Raw genomic sequence first — 22,957 nt, 5'->3', positions numbered from 1 at the left:
GCAGTTGAGTGGCAGAAAATTCCTGTAGTACAACTGCATTAGCTTTAATCCCATCCACTCAAGCAATTGAAAATAAAATGGGTGTTCCTTAATGTGATATATTCAAAATTTGAGAATCTTGCACAAAATTCAGTCATTGCCTTAGCAAAAGTGAGATTCCTTCATTGAAAATTGTCAGGCATGGGAACGTAGAGCCCCATTTGTTTAATGGTGTTGTTATAAGGTCCTCTTATAATAAAAAAAATTACATATGTAATTTTTTATATAGGTAAAAAGTAATTCTTTGTTTCAAAATCATCAAAGTTATTGGAAGCTTTGCATATATAACAGACACAGAATTGTACTGCCATATTTTTTCCCTATGTAAAAGCAGAGTAATTAGTATTTCAGCATTCCAGTGCCTTTAACTTTGTTTTCTTTTATGAATAAGATTTCTTTATATTATAACTAAAAATTGTTTTATGACTATTCAGTTGTAAAAATTGTTTTATTGCCCTTCCATTGTCTTTAAAAATGTTTTACAAAAATTTTTTTGAGTATCCATCTATGTTAATTTATATGAAAATGTAGAATAGCAATGTGTAGTTACACATAATTTTAGAAACACAATTATAAGCTTTTTATTTTAATGTTTTGTTCTCGTTAAAATTGTCTAAAGTTTTGGATTTATGCTTTAGCCACCTTGAAATTTAATTTTTAATCCCCTAACCATTAATTATGTGCTTAGTAGTTAAAGTTGCTATTAAACATCTTTTATGGGATTAAAATTTTATTTCTGATTAGGCAGTGAATTATATATAATCAATTATTGCAGCCATTTAAAAATTATGACCAAAAGATTAATCCTCCATAGATGTTTTTAGCAATATAAACCATCCTGGTTAGAAATGGAGAGACAGAGGATCAATTTATTAATTACAGAAAAAACTTTAAGTCTTTTAACTTCAGTAGATTTTGTGAAATGACCATAAACTAAACTGGGGTCATAAAATGCTGCCATTTTCCAGCCTGGCTCAATGCTTTTTAGTTCTTCGACATAGCTGTACATTTGGAATCTAGCAGCATTATTACTTCACGTGGATTGAGGTGGCAATATATGATAAAATGTGCTTTTGTTGCTGTGCCTGGGCAGTAGGACTTGGGAATAGAAGAAGATGAGGGTAGAAAAGAGGAGACAAAAAAATAGGTTCTCAGGCCACAGAAATGTACTGAATTTTTTTGATCTTTTTTTTTTTTTATGTTTAAATAGGAGAAATTGCTAGATTGTCTCCATTTTGTGATGTACAACCTAATTGGTTTCATTAACTGCTTCCTTTGAACAATTTAGCATTAGGACAGTTATTGTGAGAGGAAATGGGAATATCTGGAAATTATGGAAAAACTGAAGGAAAATATTCAAGAAGGAATTTCTGGTATTTGTCTTTCTCAGTAAGCGTATAAAGGCGTTAAGGGTGTCCAGTATCAATAAAATCAGCCAAAGGCTTATGTTTCACAGTTTATACCTTAACCCTCAATATTTATTCTCCCTCCTTTACCCCACAAAATGTATGTGGCAATAAAATGAGCACTTTTGTAACATGGTCCACGTGTCTCAGGTTACATAAATATATTGCATTTCTCAATATCAACATTATATTGGTGTACCTATTCTAGTTTTTATGTTAAAAATGATATTTTCTGTTTTGGTGATATAAAGTGAGTTTTTAAATAGTATTGGAGGGACACTGACTGGCTCAGTTGATAGAACGTGCAGTTCTTGATCTCGGGATTGTGAGTTCAAACCCTATGTTGGGGTTAAAGATTGCTTAAAAATAAAATCTTTGATAAATAAGTAAATAAATAAATAAATAAATAGTACTGGGTATTTTTGGTTAAATCCTTCATTTGCCTGGATTTGATAAGCTATTTCTCTTCCTTAGGCATATGCTAAAGGGTGGAGCTACAGATTTATAGGTATGGAGTACACAATTATGATATATTAGTTTCTATTACTAATATGGTGTAAGTACTTTCTATATGATTTCAGTTGTATGTGTTGTTGATGTTATGGGTAAACTTTAAAGAATTCTGTTTTAGAATCTCTTTTTAAGTGGATTTAATGATACATAGTTTCGATTCTGAGAAATCTCTATATTATTATGCAAAAAGCCTCAAAGGACATGAATGTTAAAGATGATAGATGTTGGTTGGGATCTGCAACCTAGGATTGATATCAAAGAAAAGGCATTTTGTTTTAGTTAAAACTAAAGGTTGAAAGCAATATATAATATCACTTGGTGTGATCTACTTTTGATGTCTTTTTAGTACTTTAAAGCCTCAAAAAACATCATTCACTTTTGTTGGTGTATCAGTCAGGGTTCCCCCAGAGAAACAGAGCCAATAAGATACATACAGCATGTACATATACACATGTATATTTATGATTTATGTTAAGAAAGTGGCTCACCCACTTGTGCGGACTGGCAAGTTTTAATTCTGGAGGGTGGGCTGGAATTTAGGAGATAATGCTGCAGGCTGGAGGTAGAATATCTTCTTGTCCACGACCATCAGGTTTTGCTCTTAAAGCCTTCAACTTATGAGGTGAGGCCCACCCATATTTTTGAGGATAATATCTGTTTTTTAAAGTCAACTAATGGTAGATGGTAGCAACATCTACAGAATGCTTTCATAGCAACACATGGATTAGTGTTTCGTTAAATAACTGGGTACCATAGAAAGTATAACCAAGTTGATGTATAAAATTAAACATTCACAGTTGGCCTTTTAAAAAAATATTTATGTCATAAGTCACAGAAATGCCGGGGGCCAAGCTATCAGGCTGTCACCTTGGAACATATTAGGCAACTTCCTTGAAGTGGAAACTCAATTCCAGAGATAGTAGCTGATAGCCATTTGCTTATTAAGAATTATTAATTGAGTGTTCTTTAAGTGCAAGTTTTGGAAAAGAACAGCATGCAAAAAAATGGACTCTACTTTTATGTATACTGATTATTGTTAACGCTTAGGAAAGAGATAAAAAGTGGTTTTTAACACAAGGACAAACCCATTTTATAAAAGCCCAATTTTACTGGCTTGCCTTATGTAAATTTTTATTACATAAACCTTCTATCTCAAGGTCTAAAATTGTCAACTTTCTCTTTAATTAAATAATTTATATTACTTTGATATTGTTCTTTAGAGATTTCCAAGAACAGTTTTGGAAATTTTTCATATTTTAGTTCATCGATTGTGGAATTGACTGTTTTTAAGGCACCATGTCCTGCTGGGCCATCAGGGTTGGTGAAAGATCTCAAGATGGCTGGGGGAAAACTTGCTCTAAAGGCCATTGATTGGGTAGCTTTTGGGGAGATCATACCCCACATCAGAAGGCCCTTGTTAACTCCCTGAAATCCCATAATGAGACCCTCACCTGCATGTTGGCTACTGTCCCCGATAATCCACCTGCTATCAACTAGACTTACTACCAAGCCAGTGTGGTGAAGGCTGGCTTGGTAGATGACTTGGAGAAAAAGTTTAATGCCCAGAAGTTTCCTGTGCCAGAGGATAAATATACTATTCAGGTGGATGCTGAACAAAAAGAAGATTTGAAAAGTTGTGTTGAGTTTTTCTCTCTTTCAAAGGCCAGGATTGAGGAATATGAAAAAAAGAGCTGGAGAAGATGAAGAACATAATTCCATTTGATTAGATGATCATTGAGGACCTGAATGAAGTCTTCCCAGAAACCAAATTAGACAAGAAGAAATATCCCTATTGGTCTCCCAAGCCAATCAAAAATTTATAAACTTGAGTTGGGGAGAAAGCTCTAGTCTTGTATTATAAACGCTAGACATTAAAAATAATTGCATCTTATACGAAAAACAAAGCACCATGTCCTTTAATCAAGAAGTAGAAACTCTAGTCTGTATCACTTTACATTGACCTTATATTTATTGATTATGTGCCATAATAATAATAAAAATTCTTTTAAAGTTAACTTATTTATGCTAGATACTTTATGAAACTTGTAATTCCTTCAATCATAGTTCTGCTTTAGAGATCAGGAAAACCATGTTCAGAGAGGTTAAGTGACTTGCCCATGGTTATACAAGCAGTAAGTGATGGAACAGGATTCAAACTTTATTCAGATGCTGTTTGAATCTGAAGCCTGTAGTTTTTTCCCTATCCTACTCAGCTTGTCTTGTATGAAACTCAGCAAGGCCCCTGAATCTTTTGGGACAACCTATATAATTATGTATTCCTTAATATATAAGGATCCATGTTAGTTTTCTTTGTAATTTAGGGCTTATTTAATAAAGGTTTCTGTCTTCCATAGCATATATAACTTTGGCCAAATGATTATAATATGTCATTTCCCTTTTTGTCTTGGTTGCCCATAAGCTCATGGTTAATATTAATACTCACTTTTAGTAATTTTCTCATCTGTGGTTCCTCATGTAATTATGTCCTATGTTTGTTCATTTCATTGCTAAGCTCTTTCCTTAGTTTTAAATTAACCTGTCCTATAAAAATTTTTAAATTATAAATCACCACAGTCTTTTAAAGACTCTAGGTAGACAAAAATGAATATAAAATATTTATTGTTTTGTAATCTGATTGCTTTGTTTTGTTCATTGATGTGTCCAAGTACCTAAAACAGTAGATAACACAGAGTAGATATTAGTGAATTAGTGAATTGAATTAATCTATTTCTCCTGGACATCTGGCTGATTCCAAGTGGAATTTAAATTTATTTACACTTAATGTATTTACTGACGTGGTGGACTTTGTTGTTTTACTTTACATTTTCTATTTGACATGTGTCCTCCATTTTACTCTCCCTTCTTGCTTTCTTTGGATTGATAACCATGATTAATTTTTTGTGTCTACTTCACTGGGCTGGAAGGGTACCCAGCTACTCGGTCAAACATTCTTTAGTCGGGGGCGCCTGGGTGGCACAGCAGTTAAGCGTCTGCCTTCAGCTCAGGGCGTGATCCCAGCATTATGGGATCGAGCCCCACATCAGGCTCCTCTGATATGAGCCTGCTTCTTCCTCTCCCACTCCCCCTGCTTCTGTTCCCTCTCTCGCTGGCTGTCTCTATCTCTGTCAAATAAATAAAATCTTTAAGAAAAAAAAAAAAACGTTCTTTGGTCAAACATTCTGAGTGTGTCCATGAGGGTGTTTCTGGATGCGATTAACATTTGAATTGGTAGACTGAGTAAAGCAGATTGCCCTCCCAATATGGGTGAACCTCATCTAATCTGTTGAACATCTGCATAGAATTGAAACATTTAGCTTTTCCTGGATCTCAAGCCAGCTGGCTTTCAGACAAGAAATAGACTTTTGGCTCTTCTGGTTCTCAGGCCTGCCGCTCTGGCTGCTTGTGCTCCCTCTCTGTCAAATAAATAAATAAAATCTCAGAAAAAAGTAAAAGTTTTAGCTCTAACATTTAGCTCTGATCTATTTTTTTTTGGAGATTTTATTTTCTTATTTGAGACTGATACAGAGGCAGAGGCAGAGCACAAGCAGGGGATGAGGCAGAGGGAAAGGGAGAAGCAGACTTCCCGCTGAGCTGGGAGCCCGACATGGGCTTGATCCCAGGACCTGGAGATCATGACCTGAGCTGAAGGCAGACGTGCAACCATCTGAGCCATCCAGGCGCTCCATGCTCTGATTTGTTTTCTGTTAATTTTTGTATATAGTATGAGGTAAAGGTCTACCTTCATCTTTTGGCATATGGATATCTAGTTTTCCTAGTACCATTCATTAAAAAGGCTATCCTTTCCCTCTGAATTTCCTTTACACCTCTGTTGAAAATCAGTTCACCATAAGTATAAAACATTTGTTTCTGTACTCTCACATCTATTCTAGTGATCTACATGTCTGTCCTTTGCCAGTACCACGTCATGTTGATAACAACTGAAGTGGTTTTATATTAAATTTTGAAATTGGAAAGTGTAAGTTGTCCAGCTTTGTTTTTCTTTGTCAAAGTTGTTTTGGTATTCTCTATGAATTCTTTTTTTTTTAAAGACTTTATTTATTTGTCAGAGAGAGAGTGAGCACAAGTAGGGGGAGCAGCAGGCAGAAGGAGAAGCAGGCTTCCTGCTGAGCAAGGAACCTGTTGTGGCACTCAATCCTAGGATCCTGGGATCATGACCTGAGCCACCCAGGTGTCCCTCTCTATGAAGTCTATACAAATTTTGCAATTTTATGTAATTTGCAATTCTATATAAATTTTAGGATTATTTTACCAATTTCTGCCAAAAGGCTGCTGAAGTTTTGTTAGGTATTGTGTTGAATATATGAATCAATCTGGCGAAAGTTGCCATTGTAACACTCTTGAACTTTCTACTTCATAAACCTGGTGTCTGGCCTTGTTTTGAAGGTAAACTTCCTTTTTTTCCCCTCCCACCATGGTTGCTTTTAAGGTTTTGCTCTTTCCTTTTAGATTGAAGTAATTTCATGTGGTGTCTTTAAGTGTGGATTTTTTAAATTTATACTGCTTGGGAATTTTTGGCTTCTTTATTACGTGAATTGGTGTCTTTGATCAGTTCCGGAAAATTTGTTGATCTCTGCAAGTACCATTTTTATAAATCTAAAATACCATCAATTGAAACATGCACCATTTATGCACCACCAAAAGAGAAAAAAATGATACTAATGCCTTAACGGTAGTAGTATGTGGGGGCACCTGGGTGGCTCAGTCATTTAAGCATCTGATTCTTGGTTTCGGCTCAGGTAAGATAGAGCCCCATGTCAGGCTCTGCGCTCAGTAGGGAGTCTGTTTGAGATCCTCTCCTTCCTTTTTTTTTTTTTTTTTTAAAGATTATATTTATTTATTTATTTGACAGAGATAGAGACAGCCAGTGAGAGAGGGAACACAAGCAGGGGGAGTGGGAGAGGAAGAAGCAGGCTCATAGCGGAAGAGCCTGATGTGGGGCTTGATCCCATAACGCCGAGATCACGCCCTGAGCCGAAGGCAGACGCTTAATGACTGCGCCACCCAGGTGCCCCTCTCTCTCTTTTTTTTAAATAAAGATTTTATTTATTTATTTGACAGAGAGAGAGAGAGCGAGCGTGCGCAAGCAGGGGAAGTACAAGGGAGAGGGAGAAGCAGGCTCCCTGCTGAGCAAGGAGCTGGATGCAGGGCTTGATCCTGAGCCACCCATGTGCCCCTCTCTCTCTTAAATAAATAAATCTTAAAAAAATAATAGTATTATGTGATGTATGAATTGGTCATACTGAGCTTATTGCTTAGACATTTGTAATTTTCCCAAAGGATTTGACAAACATTTCTTCATTTGCATTGCTTTGTGCATAGTTTTTTTTTTTTTAACCTGTATCTCTGTAAGAAAGCATAATAGCACAGTTTCATAGATTTGTATCTTACTTCCTGTAAGTAATTAGTGGCTTCTTTTTCAAGATGTTCAGGTCAGTTCTGACTGCTGTAACAAAATCCCATAAACTGGGTGACTTAAATGACATTTATTTCACAGTTCTGAGGTCTGTGGGAAGACCTAGATGAAGGTGCTGGTAGGTTCAGTGTCTGGGGAGGATCTTGTTCCTGATTTGCAGATGGTTACCTTCTTGCTGTATCCTCACATGGTGGGGAGACAGATCATCTCTCTCATGTCTTTTCTTGTAAGGGCACTAATCCCATTCATGAGTTTCACCCCCAAGACCTAATTGCCTCCCAAAGACTCTACCTCTAAAAATACCATCAAATTGGGATTAGGACTTAAACGTACGAACTTTGAAGGGACACAAGTATTTAGCCCACAGCACAAAAATATAATTATTATTCATTTAATGGCCATTGTTTCGGTTATGAATATTTCCTTCACTAAGGTCAGGTTTTATGTCTGTGTATACTCATTAGCTTCTAAACAATTTTTCTGAAGTGTTTTATACATCACAATCATTTTTTTTAAGATTTATTTATTAGAGAGAGAGAGTGAGTGGGGGGGAGGGATGGAGGGAGAGGGAAAGAGAGAATCTTAAGCAGGATCCCTGCTCAACAGGGAGCCTGATGTAGGGATTGATCTCATGACCCTAACATAATGATCTGAGCTGAAATCAAGAGTCGGGGGCTCAACTGACTGAGCCACCCAGGCGCCCCTACATTGCAATAATTTCTTAATGGCAAATCATAGTTTTTCTTTTCTTTCCTTTTGTTTTTTGATATTGAAACCTGGGAAAATCATAGTTTTAAAAATTTTACTTTTTTATTTATTTTAAAAAAAATTTTATTTGTTTTGAGAGCGAGCGAGCGTGCGTGCGCCTTGTGCACATGAGTAGGGGGAGGGACAGAAGGAGAGAGAGAAGCAGACTCCCTGCTGAGTAGGGAGCCCCATGCGGAGCTCCATCCCAGGACCCTGCATCATGACCTGAGCCGAAGACAGAGGCTTTTTTTTTTTTTTTATGTTTGCTTAGCCACTGTATAGTACATCATTAGTTTTTGATGTAGTGTTTAAAATTTACTTTTTAAAAAGTACAACATGAAGATTTAATATACTCCTATGTTGTGAAATGATTACGACAGCCAAGTTAATTAACATATCCATCACCCTAGAAAGTTTTCTTTTCTTTTGTGATTGAGAACACTTAAGATCTACTCTCTTAGCAGGATACCTGGGTGGCTCAGTCAGTTAAGCATCTGCCTTTGGCTCAGGTCATAATCCCAAGGTCCTGCGATTGAGCCCAGCATCAGGGTCCTTGCTCAGTGGGGAGCCTGCTCTTCCCTCTGCTTGCAGCTCCCCCTGCTTGTGCTCTCTCTGTCTTTGACAAATAAAACCTAAAAAAGCCCCTTCTACTTTCTTAGCATAGCAGATCTCATGTATACTATACAGTATTATTATTATTATTTATATTTATTTCAATTCAGTTAGCCAACATGTAGTACCTCATTAGTTTCTAGTGTAGTGTTCAGTGGTTCATTAGTTGAGTATAACACCCAGTACTCAACACATCACATGCTCCCCTTAATGCCTATCACCCAGTTACCCCATCCGCCCACCCACCTCCCCTTCTGCAACCCTCAGTTTGTTTCCCAGAGTCAAGAGTCTGTCATGGTTTGTCTCCCTCTCTGATTTCTTCCCATTCAGTTTTCCCTCCCTTCCCCTATCATCCTCTGCGTTATTTCTTATGTTCCACATATGAGTGAAACGATATGTTAATTTTGCTTCTCTGATTGACTTATTTCACTTAACATAATACCCTCCAGTTCCATTCATGTCGATGTAAATGGTAGGTAATCATACTTTCTGATGGCTAATATTCCATTGTATATATGAGCCATATCTTCTTTATCCATTCATCTGTCAAAGGACATCTTGGCTCCTTCCACAGTTTGGCTATTGTGGACCTATAGTATCATTAACTATATGGTGTACATTAGATTTCCAGAATTTATTAAATCTTATAACTGGAAGTTCATACCCTGTGATCAACATCTCCCCATTTCCCCTACCCCCACTCCTGGCAACCACAGTTCTACTCTCTAGTCTATGAGTTGGACTTTTTTAGATTCCATGTAAAAATGAGATTATATAGTATTTTGTCTTTCTCTGTCTGACTTATTTTACTTAGCACAATGCCCTCTGGGTTTATCCATATTGTTGCAAATGACAGTTTCCTTTTTTTTTTTTTGATGGCTAAATAATATTCCATGGTATATACATACCACACTTTTTAATCCATTTATCTATGATGGACATTTAGGTTGTTTCCATGTCTTGGCTTTTGTGAATAATGCTGCAGTGAAGATGGGGGTGCATATATCTCTTTGAGATAATGATTTTATTTCCTTTGGGTATATACCCAGATGTAGGATTGCTAGATCAATGGTAGTTCTTTTTTTTTTTTTCTTTGAGTAAACTCTACCCCTAATACCAAGAGTTATATGCTCTACCATCTAAGCTAGTCAGGTACCCCACAGGGGTAGCTCTGTTTTTGATTCTTGAGGAACCTCCATACTTTTCCCATGATACCTGTATCAATTCATATTTCAATATATATTCTCTTTTCTCCATACCATTGCCAAAACTTATTTGTCATCTTTTTGATAATAGCCATCCTGACAGGTATGAGATGATATTTCCTTATGGTTTTGATTTGCTTTTCCCAGTTTATGGTGATGAGTATTTTTATATATCTGTTGGCCATTTGGAAAAATGTCTATTTAAATCCTTTGCCCATTTTTAAACCAGGTTATTTGTTTTTATGCTGTATGTTATTATTTTTTGATATTAATCTCATCAGATATATGATTTGCAAATATTGAATTTTAAACAACACTCATTTTCCTTTCTAGAAATTCCATTTGGTTCTTCTCCCTTTTTTTAAAAAATTTTTATTATGTTATGTTATTCACTATACAGTACATCATTAGTTTTTGATTTAGTGTTCCATGAATCATTGTTTGCGTATACATTTGGTTCTTCTCCTAATCTGCTTTTTCACTTCTTGTAGTTTCCTATACCTGTGGATATTTTTAAGCATGCCATTCGTTTACTTTTAAATGTAATAAGCATAGTTTTATAATTTGTATCTGATAATTCTAATATTTAAAGTCTTAATAGTCTATTGCTGTTGTTTTTCATTTATGTATTCTTTTGTCCCCTGGTGCTTTGTTTCCTTGTATTCTTGGTTATCTTTCTCATTGCCCTTGCAAAATTATTTGGAGAGTCCTGGTGTCTAAGAGTAAACCTGCCTCTCTATAGAGAAGATTTGCATTTACTTTTGCCAAAGAACCTAGGACTGTTTCAACCAAAATCACAACTTGAGTTGTTCTCATCATTCAAGATAATTAGAACCTGGTCAGCAAATCCCCATAAAGGCCAACCTATGGCCAAAGATTTTCAGTAATGGTAGGCTGGGGTTTTATGGTTTCAGGCCTTACATTTAAGTCATTAATCCATTTTAAGTTAATTTTTGTGAGTGATGTAAGATAGTAGTCTAGTTTTATATTTTTGCATGTGGCTGTCCAGTTTTCCTAGCACCATTTACTGAAGAGCCTGTCTTTTCCCTTTTGTATATTCTTTGTTCCTTTGTTGAAGATAAATTGACCATGTATATGTGGGTTTATTTCTGGTTCTTTGTTCTGTTCATCTATGTGTCTGTTTTTTTTTTTTTTTTAAAGATTTCATTTATTTATTTGTCAGAGAGAGGGCACAAGCAGGGGGAGAGGTAGGCAGAGGGAGAAGCAGGCTCCTTGCTGAGCAAGGATCCCGATGTGGGACTCCATCCCAGGGCCCTGGGATCATGACCCCGCTCTGGAGGCAGATGCTTAACCGACTGAGCCACCTTGGTGTCCCTATGTGTCTGTTTTTATGCCATTTACCATAGTGTTCCGATTTCTGTAACTTCGTAATATAGTTTGGAATCAGGGTGCGTGATGCCTGCAGCTTTGTTCTTTCTCTTTGCTTTGGTTATTTGGGGTCTTTTGTGGTTTCATATAAATTTTAGCATTGTTCATTGATTGATTGCTATTGGGATTTGGGATCTTTTATGGTTCCGTACAAATTTTAGGATTGTTTGTTGATTGATTATTTACCACTGGGATTTTGATAGGAGTTGAATTGAATCTGTAGATTGTTTTGGGGTAATGTGGACATTGTACAGTATTAACTTTTTTAGTCCATGAGCATGAATATCTTTTCATTTATTTGTATCTTCTTTAATTTCTTTCATCAGTGTTTTGAAGTTTTCAGTATATAGGGCTTTCACTTCCTTGGTTAAATTTATTCCCAGATATTTTTCTTGTTAATGTAATTGTAAAGTGATTGTTTCCTTAATTTCTTTTTCTGAGAGTTTGTTATTAGTGTATGCCACAGATATTTGTATGTTGATTTTGTATCCTGTAACTTTACTGAATTTGCTGATTAGTTCTAATGGTTTTTTGGTGGAGTCTTTAGGGTTTTCTGTATTTAAAGTCATGTTTTCTATGTATAGTAACAGTTTTACTTCTTCCTTTTCAATTTGGATGCTTCTTATTTGTTTTTCTTTTGCCTTATTGCTGTGGCTAGGATTTCTAATTTTATCTTGAATAAAAGCGGGGAGAGTGGGTATCCTTGTCTTGTTCTTGATCTTAGAGAAAAATTATATAATATTAGCTGTGGACTTTAAATATATGGCCTTCATTATGTTGAGGTAAATTTACTTTATACTCACTTTGTTGAGAGGTTTTTTTTTTTGATCATAAATGGATGTTGAATTTTGTCAATTTTTTTTTCTGTATCTCTCGAGATGATCATGTGATTTTCATCCTTCAATTTGTTAATGTGGTGTATCATGCTGATTGATTTGCAGATGTTGATATATTCTTGCATCCCTGGAATAAATTCCAGTTGATCATGGTGTATTATCCTTTTAATGTATTTTTCAACTTGGTTTGTTAATATTTTGTTTTAAGATTTTTGCATCTGTGTTGATCAGGGATACTAACCTGCAATTTTTTTTGTGGTGTCCTTGTCTGATTTTGTTTTCAGGGTAATGCTGGCCTTGTGAAATGAGTTTGGAAATATTCCGTCCTCTTTAATTTTTTGGAAGAGTTTGAAAAGGTTAGGTATTAAATTTTCTTTAAGTGTTTCCTAGAATTTACCAGTGAAGCTGTCTGGTCCTGGACTTCTGTTTTTTTGGGAAGCTTTGATTATTTATTCATTATGTTTAATAGTGATTGATATATTTTTATTTTTAAATCATTAAATCTTGGAAGAGTGTATGTTTCTTGAAATTTATACATTTCTTTTCAGTTGTACAGTTTGTTGGCATATACCTGCTCATAGTTTTCTTTCTTTTTTTTTTTTTTTAAAGATTTTATTAATTTATTTGACAGAGATAGAGACAGCTAGCGAGAGAGGGAACACAAGCAGGGGGACTGGGAGAAGAAGAAGCAGACTCATAGCAGAAGAGCCTGATGTGGGGCTCGATCCCATAACGCCGAGATCACACCCTGAGCCGAAGGCAGACGCTTAACCGCTGTGCCACCCAGGCGCCCCTCGAAGAAACAACTCTTAATTTCACTCATCTTTTCTATTGTCTTTTCAGTCTCTATTTCATTTATTTCATTTCTGATGCTTGTTATTTGTTTTCTTCCAACTTTGGGCTTCATTCATTCTTTTTCAGGTTCCTTCAGGTATAAAGTTAGATTATTTGTATGAGATTTTTCTAGTTCCTTTAGGTATAAAGTTATATTGTATGAGATCATATGATTTATCCTGGAGAATATTTATGTGCACTTGAGAAGAATGTGTATTCTGGTTTTGGATGGAATATTGTATATATGTAAAGTCCATCTGATCTGATGTGTTGTTTTCTTACTAATTTTCTGTTTCAGTGAGCAATCTATTTATGTAAGTGGGGTATTAAAGTCCCCTGCTATTATTGTACTGCTGTCATTATGTCCCTTTAGGTCTGTTAATTTTTGCTTTATATATTTAGGTGCTCCTTTTTTAGGTGCATATTTACAAATATTTCATCTTCTTGTGGGATTAACCCCTTTATCATTGTTTTTCCTTTTATGTAGTCTTTGTTTTAAGGTCTGCTTTATCTGATGTAGCTACTCCAGCTTTTTTTTTCTTTCATTTCTGTTTGTGTGGAACTTCTTTTTTCATCCCTTCACTTTCAGTCCGTGTATATCCTTACATCTGAAGTGAGTCTTTTGTAGACAGTGTATAGATTGGTCTTGTTTTTTTATTCATTTAACCACTCCTTGTCTTTTGATTTGAGACTTTAGTCCATTTACATTTAAAATAATTATTTATAGGTATGTACTTATTGCCATTTTGTTAATTGTTTTTTGGTTATTTTTAATTGTTCCTTTCTTACTCTTTTGAAGTCTTTCCTTGTGGTTTGATGAGTTCCTTTAGTGTATTGTTTAGATTGCTTTCTTACTATCTTTTGTATATATACTTTTGATTTTTAGTTACCATGAGGCTAGCATATAACAGCATATATATGTAACAACCCAGTCCATTTTAAATTGATAGCAGCTTAAGTTTTTTGTTTTGTTTTGCTTTTTTTTTTTTTTAAGGTAGGCTCCATGCTAGGCATGATCTCATGACCCTGAGATCAAGACCTGAGTTGAGATGGAGTTGGATGCTTAACCAACTGAGCCACCCAGGCACCCCGACAGCAGCTTAGGTTTGACTGCATTTTAAAAGTCTATATTTACCCCCACCCCACATTTTATGTTTTCGGTGTCACATTTTATATCTTTTTATTTAAAAAAATTTTTTTTTAAAGATTTTATTTATTTATTTGACAGAGATAGAGACAGCCAGTGAGAGAGGGAACACAAGCAGGGGGAGTGGGAGAGGAAGAAGCAGGCTCATAGCAGAGGAGCCTGATGTGGGGCTTGATCCCAGAACGCCGGGATCACGCCCTGAGCTGAAGGCAGACGCTTAACCGCTGTGCCACCCAGGCGCCCCTAAAAATTTTTTAATTTAAATTCAATTTAGTTAACAAATAGTGTATTATTGGTTTCAGGGGTAGAATTTAGTGATTCATCAATTACATATAACACCCAGTGCTCATTACATCAAGTGCCCTTCTTAATGCCCATCACCCAATTATCTTGTCCCCCCACTGACCTTTAACTGATAATTGTAGTTACATTTATTTTTATTATTTTCATCTTTTAACCTTGGTACTAGCTTTATAAGTAAGTAATCTACTACCTTTGCTATATAGTTACTTTTACCAGTGAGATTTATACTTTCAAAAACAATTTTTTTTAAAGATTTTATTTATTTATTTGACAGAGAGAGAGACTGCCAGTGAGAGAGGGAACACAAGCAGGGGGAGTGGGAGAGGAAGAAGCAGGCTCCCAGTGGCGGAACCTGATCCGGGGCTTGATCCCCGAACGCTGGGATCATGCCCTGAGCTGAAGGCAGACGCTTAACGACTGAGCCACCCAGGCGCCCCTCTACTTTCATGTTCTTAATATTGGATTAATGCCCTTTCTTTCTAGCTTAAAGATACATTTCTTCTAAGGCTGGTTTAGTGGTGATGAAGTTTTTAGGTTTTTTTCATCTAGAATGCTCTTTATCTCTTTTTCTGTTCTGAATGAAAGCCTTGGTGGGTAAAGTATTCTTGGTTGCAAGTTTTTTTTTTCCTTTTAGCACTTTGAATATATCATGTCATTCACTTCTGCAAAATTTCTCTCAAAAATCTGCTAGTAGTCTAATGAGGATTCCCTTGTATGTGACAAGTCGTTTTCTTACGCTGCTTTTAAGATTCTCTCTCTTTAATTATTGACAGTTTAATTATGATGTCTTGGTGTGGATATTTTTGGGTTCCTGTCATTTGGAACTTTCTGGGCTTCCTGGATCTGAATATTGGTTTCCTTCCCCTGGCGTAGGGAAATTTTCAGCCATTATTTCTTCAAATACGTTTTTTGCCCTTTTCTCTCTCTCCTTTCCTTCTGGGACTCCTATAAAATGAATGTTATTTCATGTGATATTGTCCTATTGGTTCTTTTTTTTTTTTTAAGATTTTATTTATTTATTTATTTGACAGAGACAGCCAGCGAGAGAGGGAACACAAGCAGGGGGAGTGGGAGAGGAAGAAGCAGGCTCCTAGCAGAGAAGCCTGATGTGGGGCTCGATCCCAGAATGCTGGGATCATGCCCTGAGCCGAAGGCAGACGCTTAACAACTACGCCACCCAGGCACCCCCAGTCCTATTGGTTCTTTACACTACCTTCACTTTTTAAAATTCTTTTATCTTTCTGTTGCTTTGTGTCAGTGAGTTCCACTGCCTGTCTTTGAGCTCAGTGATCATTTCTGCTCTGATCTAGTCTGCTGTTGTATTTTTTTGGTTAAGTTATTATATTTTGTAGCTCTTTGACTTCTTTTTGGTCTTATATTTTGTATTTCTTTGTTGATGTTCTCACCAGGTTCATCCATTCTCCCTTTAGTTGAACATCTTTGTGACTATTACTTTGACTTCTTTATCATATATGTATTACTTATCTCTGTTTCATTAAAGGTTTTTTTCTGAGGTTTTATCTTGTTCTTTCCTTTGGTAGATAATCCTCTGTTTCCTCTGGGAAACACTCTGGATTTGTTTCTGTGTATTAGGCAAAACGGCTACCTCTCCTCAGTGGGGAAGGAGTGGCCTTGTGTTGGAGATAAACCTTATCTTTTAACCTTGCTCTAGCTCTGGTTGTCTTTCAGACCTTTGTGATTATCTAAGCAGCTTGATTTATACTTGATAGGTCAAGGTGTGCCAAGATCTGTCAGTGTTCTAAAGGGAGGGATCTCAGTCAGTACCTATTTTCAGGCTGATTGGAGACCAGACCCTCAGGCAGCAGCTTTTAAAGTATGCAAATATATACTGTCAGGTGGAACCTAAACTTTGGGGGCTTCCAGATAAGGTGATCTGGAAGTAACCTCTGGGTGACAGTTGTAAAAATTGGGACTTCAGGCTAATATGTGAGCTCCTTTTTGGGAGGTACTTTGGAGCTATATCAAGGTTGTGGGAGAGTGTGAGGATGGCATCCCCCTGCGTATGTTCCCTAAGCTGCTCTGTAGCCTCTGAATGTGTGGCAAACCTGAAGTCTGCCCCTCAGGCTGAAGCTCCAGGAAAGGTAAATAGGCCTTTCTCACAGGAGGGCTGGAGTATGTTTCATTCTGTGTCTGTGTAGTGCCCCGGGGGCTGGTAGCCTGCCAAAAACTGTCTCTGACTATTTCAGTCCCATGGAGCCCAGAAATGTAACCCATCCTGGCCACCAGAGCCAGATGATCATGGAGTGTCCCCTCTGTGTACTGCATATGCCTGCTGGCTTTAGCAAGGCATTGGGAGAACATAGGGTCGGCATGCACCCACTGGACTGGGATGTGCTCAGTGGCATTAGCAAGTTAGAATTACCATTTTGTGCTCTCTTTCTAACTTGCAGCGCCTGTGTCCCTGAAGATAGTCCCAACGGGCCTCTCCTCCTCTGACAGACACTTTAAGATTAGCAAATGAGTCTCCTTCACATAGAGTCTAGACACTTGTCAAATTGCTGCTTTTGTACTGGTTCCCATGGGGAGTAAGTCTGTCCATAGCCCTTTTAGAGCAGAATCTCAGTTCCCTACAGCTCTTTGGGTCTCTTGAATGTGAACCCTGTTGGTTTTCAAAGCCAGACATTTTGGAGGCTTATCTCTGTCTTGTAGGTCTCAAGGTTGGGGTGCCTTATATGGAGAGTGATGGACCCCTTACTCCTCAGGGAGAAGCTCAGGATTTGTGAGATCTCTCCTGATTGTGGGTCACCAACTTGGTGGTGGTACAGTTTGGTGAGACTGTGTCTTTACCTTTTTAGCCATCTTGATGTGGCCCTTTTACCATTTGTTGTGAAGGAGCTGTTAAACTATTTTTCAAGTCTTTTTTCAGAAGGAATTGTTCCAAATGTAGCTGTAAATTTGGTCTGTCTGTGGGAGGAGGTGAGTTCAGGATCGTTCTATGCTGCCATCTTGGACTACCTGTGGAGAAAATTAGTTTAATCAAGTAATTTCTTTTTTTAAAAAAGATTTTATTTATTTATTTAAAAAGAGAGAGCATGAGCTGTGGCTGGGGGAGGGGTAGAGGGAAAGGGAGAGAATCTCAACCACACTCTGCTGAGCATGGCGCCCATTGTAGGGCTTGATCTCACGACCCTGAGATCATGACCTGAGCCAAAACCAAGAGTCAGACGCTTACCTGACTGAGCCACCCAGGAGTCCCTAATCAAGTAATTTCTTTAGGTAAATGCCTAATATAAAGGTAAAGCCTGACTAAGACAGATTGGATTTTTGAAAACACATAAATAACTAAAAGGTTGTATGATTTTTGTTGTGTACTTAGAAATTTTACAGTTTAGGGGCGCCTGGGTGGCACAGCGGTTAAGCGTCTGCCTTTGGCTCAGGGCGTGATCCCGGCGTTCCGGGATCGAGCCCCACATCAGGCTCCTCCACTATGAGCCTGCTTCTTCCTCTCCCATTCCCCCTGCTTGTGTTCCCTCTCTCGCTGGCTGTCTCTATCTCTGTCGAATAAATAAATAAAATCTTTAAAAAAAAAAAAAAAAAAGAAATTTTACAGTTTAATAGTTGAGAATAACTTGTAATATTCAGGTTAAAAATTTATGCTTTTTCTTTCTTCCATGTAGGCATGATTTATACCAGTTATAGTCTATGTATGATTGCTTTCACAGTTAGTATGTTACTACTTTGAAGTGTATACCATAAAAGTGAATTAAATAATTGATGATTGCTACATAGCCCAGCACTCATTTCAGCCAGTCAAAATATTGCAGTTTGGCTTAATTAAGGAGTATGAGAACCATGGTTTCTGTGACAACTCAAGGTCAGTTGACCCGGATATGTCCTGCCAAACTGTTCCTGTGGAATAAATAGGCTGTTTGTAAACAGGATGACTAAGCATTCTCTCATAAGATTTTAAGTTCACAAAGTATGAGGCACCTGGGTAGAAGGTCAAATGTGAAAGGTTATAAGCCATTTTGGGCGTATTCTTGTGTGGAACCTTTGGCTGCAGTAGTCTGAGGTCTTGGAAATAGTTCACACAAGGTCTTTTGCCAAAAAACCACTGAGAGTTAGTTGGCTCAGTCAGGATTCTATTGCAAAATCCTGTTCTCTTTTTCTTGCTCTTCTGTGTGTGTCTTGATGTCTGAAGTTTATGAAAATGTAAGGAATTTTATAGAAGCTAAGTATATAAATGAAACAACCAAATAAATTCATATCTTATATAAAATAAACTTAGAACTTTCTTTTTAGGGACAGAGGTCCACAAATTGAATGTATTATGATAAATACTTGCAAAATTAATTTCAAATCACATTTTAGAAAAAGAGTAAGTATATCAGACTAACAAGATGAAAAATACTGACAAAAACTTATAGGCTTTTTAAAAAGGCACTATATATCTGTTTCACCTAAGCCACCAGAACAGTCTTTAAATATTAGTGAGATATTTTAATTAATGGGATCTTTTTCTGTTATATGTTATGCTATTGAGTGGTATTTGCTTTGTATTATGAAGAAAAAAGATGTAATTAGTATTTGTCAAAACTTTTTGCTTTGCCTTAGATTTATTACTGTTTTTATTCTTCTTCAGAGTAGGAATGCATTCCAGGAATACAAAAAACAAAGTGAATGTTAGATTTACTTTCTCTGATATTAAAGTTTAGCTTGAAGAGCCTTCTTCAGTTTTTTGGCTTTCATACTTACCTGCATTACTAGTTCGTTTTCTCACGTTTATATACTACTTCAGGGCTCCAAGTTCTGTCTTTGTCAATTTTGGTATATTTTCATTCTTGGTTTTGTTAATAAAGATGTAGGCATTGGATATATATTTTTAAAATTTTATTTATTTATTTTAAGTAATCTCTACACCCACTGTGGGGTTTGAATTCGTGAACCAGACATCAGGAGTCACATGCTCTTCTGACTGAGCCGGCCAGATGTGCCTCACCACTGGATTTCCTTAAGGTAGAAAAAAAGTGGGACTAGGGACAATGAAAAGATGGCAAAATAATCATTCTCAAACACAAAGTATAAGCCATAGACCATTTTAACTATCAGTGAACTTTTGTGTGATAGTAGCAGTTAAAAAGAAATCACCCAGATAAATGGAAAAGCAAAAACATTTTATTAGGAAATTTAGAGTAACTCCTAGCGGAAACTAAAGATGCTGAATTAATGCATGCAGTTTGGATTATAAACAGTGATATACAGGCTTTCGTTATTTTATTGTACGACTGAGCATAGGCATAGGAAGGATGAGACTTTCCAGTGTGTTTCATAAAGTCTAATTTCATTTTTCCTTGTAGAACAATGAAGCAAAGCCATTTATCTTTTTAAAAAAAAATTATTTAAATTCGATTTAATTAACATATAGCGTATTATTAATTTCAGAGGTAGAATTTAGTGATTCATCAGTTGCATGTGACATCCAGTGCTCATTTCATCCAGTGGCCTACTGAATAATGCCCATCACCCAGTTACCCCATTCCCCCACCCACCTCCCCTCCAGCAGCCCTCAGTTTGTTCTCTATAATTAAGAGTCTCTTATAGTTTGTCTCCCTCTCTGTTGCCATCTTATTTTATTTTTCCTTCTTTTTTCCTGTGTTCATCTGTTTTGTTTCTTAAATTCCACATATGAGTGGAATCATATGGTATTTGTCTTTCTCTCACTGACTTATTTCGCTTAGCTAATACTCTCTAGTTCCATTCACGTTGTTGGAAATGGCAAGATTTCATTCTTTTTGATGGCTGAGTAATACTGCATTGTATATATTACCACATCTTCTTTAGCTAGCTATTCATCAGTCGAGGGACACTTGGGCTCTTTCCATAGTTTGGCTATTGTTGATAATGCTGCTGGAAACATTGGGGTGCATGCACCCCTTCGAATCTGTATTTTTTGTATCCTTTGGGTAAATACCTAGTAGTGGAATTGTTGGGTCATAGGGTAGCTCTATTTTTAACTTTTTGAAGAACCTCCATACTGTTTTCCAGAATGTCTGCACCAGTTTGCATTCCCACCAACAGTGCAAGATGTTTCGCCTTTCTCAGCATCCTCACCAAGACCTGTTGTTTCTTGTATTGTTCATTTTAGCCATTCTGAGCGGTGTGTGGTGGTATCTCATCATGGTTTTGATTTGTATTTCTTTGATGATGAGTGATGTTGAGCATCTTTTCATGTGTCTGTTGGCCATCTGGATGTCTTCTTTGGAAAAATGTCGATTCATGTCTTCTGCCCATTTCTTAACCAGGTTGTTTGTTTTTTTGGGTCTTGAGTTTGATAAGTTCTTTATAGGTTTTGGATACTATTTATCAGAAATATCATTTGCAAATATCTTTTCCCATTCCATAGGCTGCCTTTTAGTTTTGGTGCAATTGCAAATGGGATTGATTCCTTGATGTCTGTTTCTGTTGCTTCATTATTGGTTTATAGGATTACAACAGATTTTTATTTTTTATTACTTATTTATTTATTTAAGATTTTATTTATTTATGTGACTGAGAGACAGCCAGCGAGAGAAGGAACACAGCAGGGGGAGTGGGAGAGGAAGAAGCAGGCTCCCAGCGGAGGAGCCCGATGTGGGACTCGATCCCAGAACGCTGGGATCATGCCCTGAGCCAAAGGCAGACGCTTAATGACTGCGCTACCCAGGCGCCCCTGCAACAGATTTTTATACATTGGTTTCATATCCTGTGACTTTGCTAAATTCATGTATCAGTTCTAGCAATTTTTTGGTAGAGTCTCTCAGGTTTTCTTTTCTTTTTTTTTTAAGAGAGAGAGAGAGAATTGTGGAGGGGTAGAGGGAGAGGGAGAGAGAGAATCCCAAGCAGGCTTCATACCCAGCATGTATCCTGACGCAGGGTTCGATCTCATCATAACCCTGAGATAATGACCTGAACTGGTGCCCCATCTTTCAAGTTTTCTGTATAAAGTATCATGTCATCTGCAAAGAGTTAAAGTTTGACTTTTTCCTTGCCAATTTGGATGCCTTTTTTTTCTTTTTGTTTTCTGACTGCTGAGGCTAGGACTACCAGTACTATGTTGAACAGGAGTGGTAAGAGCGGACATCTATGATGTGTTCTTGACCTTAGGGGAAAAACTCTTCAGTTTTTCCCTATTGCGAATGATATTAGCTGTGGGTCTTTTGTATATGGCCTTTATGATGTTGAGGTATGTTCCTTCTATCCCTACTTTCGGGTTTTTATCAAGAAAGGATGCTGTATTTTGACAGATGCCTTTTCTGCATCTATTGAGAGGATCATATGGTTCTTATCCTTTCTTTCGTTAATGTGGTGTATCACTTTGATTGAATACTTTCTTATATTTTCTTTCTCTTTGTTGAAATTCTCATTTTGTTCATGCACTATTCTTGAGACCTTGCTGAGGATCTTTATGACCGTTATTTTGAAATCTTTCTTGGGTAGATAACTTATCTCTGTTTCATTAACCTCTTTAAGTTTTATCGTATTTTTTTTGTTCGGAACGTATTCCTTTTTCTTCAGTTTCCTTGATTTTCTTTATTGGATTGCAACATTTAATACAACAACCCCCTCTCCCAGTCTTGACAGAGTGTCTTGTTTAAGAAAGGAACCTTACCATTCAGCCTGACTCAAGCTCTTGGTTGTCTCTCAAATCTTTATGATTGTCTAATCCACCTTATTTATTCTTCGTTGTTCCAAATAGTTGAGGGTGTGCCAAGACCTGTTTCCATGTGGGTATTTTCTTGTTTGCTAACTGTGTACTTCTCGGATAGTTTTTGGATATCTTTCAGAGTGAATTGCCTTATGTATAGTTGGAGATTAGGTGAGTCCATGGGAGCTGACGAGTTCAGCGTCCACCTATGTTGCCATTTTGGAACAGAAGCAAATTTTGATACAGAATTTAAAGTAAGGACATCATCTGCATGATACACAGCTGGCATCCCATCTTGCTTTTAGCTTGTCCAGGCCATTTCTTCTGTAGCACAATCTTTTAATCTTTTTATTATTATTTTTTGGTGTCTGTCAGTGGACATATACAAGATGGAATATTTTTCAATCATAAGAAATAAGATTCATGACAACATGGACCTTCAAGGCATTATGCTATATGAAATTAGCCAGACAAAGAAAGACAAATAGTGCATGGTATCACTTATACATGGAATTAAAAAAAAAACAAACAAACCCAAACTTCAAACTCCTAGAAACAGAGAGTGGCAAATAGAAGTTGGTAAAAGGGCCCAAACTTTCAGCTATAAGATGTATAATGCCTAAGATCAATGGAAAACATAGTGAGCATAGTTGGTAACACTTAAAAAAAGGTAAATATACTTATAAATGAAAACCCATAATCTGGGTTTCATTTTGTCAGTTTTGAATTCTGTGATTTATTTTTGGCCAAATCATTTAATGATTTGAGTCACAGTCTTTAATTTGTGAAATGGATATAAGGCCAATTTAAGGACATAATGAGCCAGTTTATGTAAAAGAACTTTGTA

General features: G+C 36.7%; 1 pseudogene; it reads left to right on the top strand.

Annotated features, from left to right (window-relative positions):
• Positions 1 to 1,217: 1,217 nt before the first annotated feature.
• On the top strand, positions 1,218 to 4,425 carry LOC113255095 (ATP synthase subunit d, mitochondrial-like; annotated as a pseudogene).
• Positions 4,426 to 22,957: the final 18,532 nt, after the last annotated feature.

Source organism: Ursus arctos, unplaced genomic scaffold (genome assembly GCF_023065955.2).
Source record: "Ursus arctos isolate Adak ecotype North America unplaced genomic scaffold, UrsArc2.0 scaffold_5, whole genome shotgun sequence".
NCBI classification, from domain to species: domain Eukaryota; kingdom Metazoa; phylum Chordata; class Mammalia; order Carnivora; family Ursidae; genus Ursus; species Ursus arctos.
The sequence above is the reverse complement of the archived record's forward strand: the minus strand, read 5'-3'. Positions and strand labels throughout refer to the sequence as shown.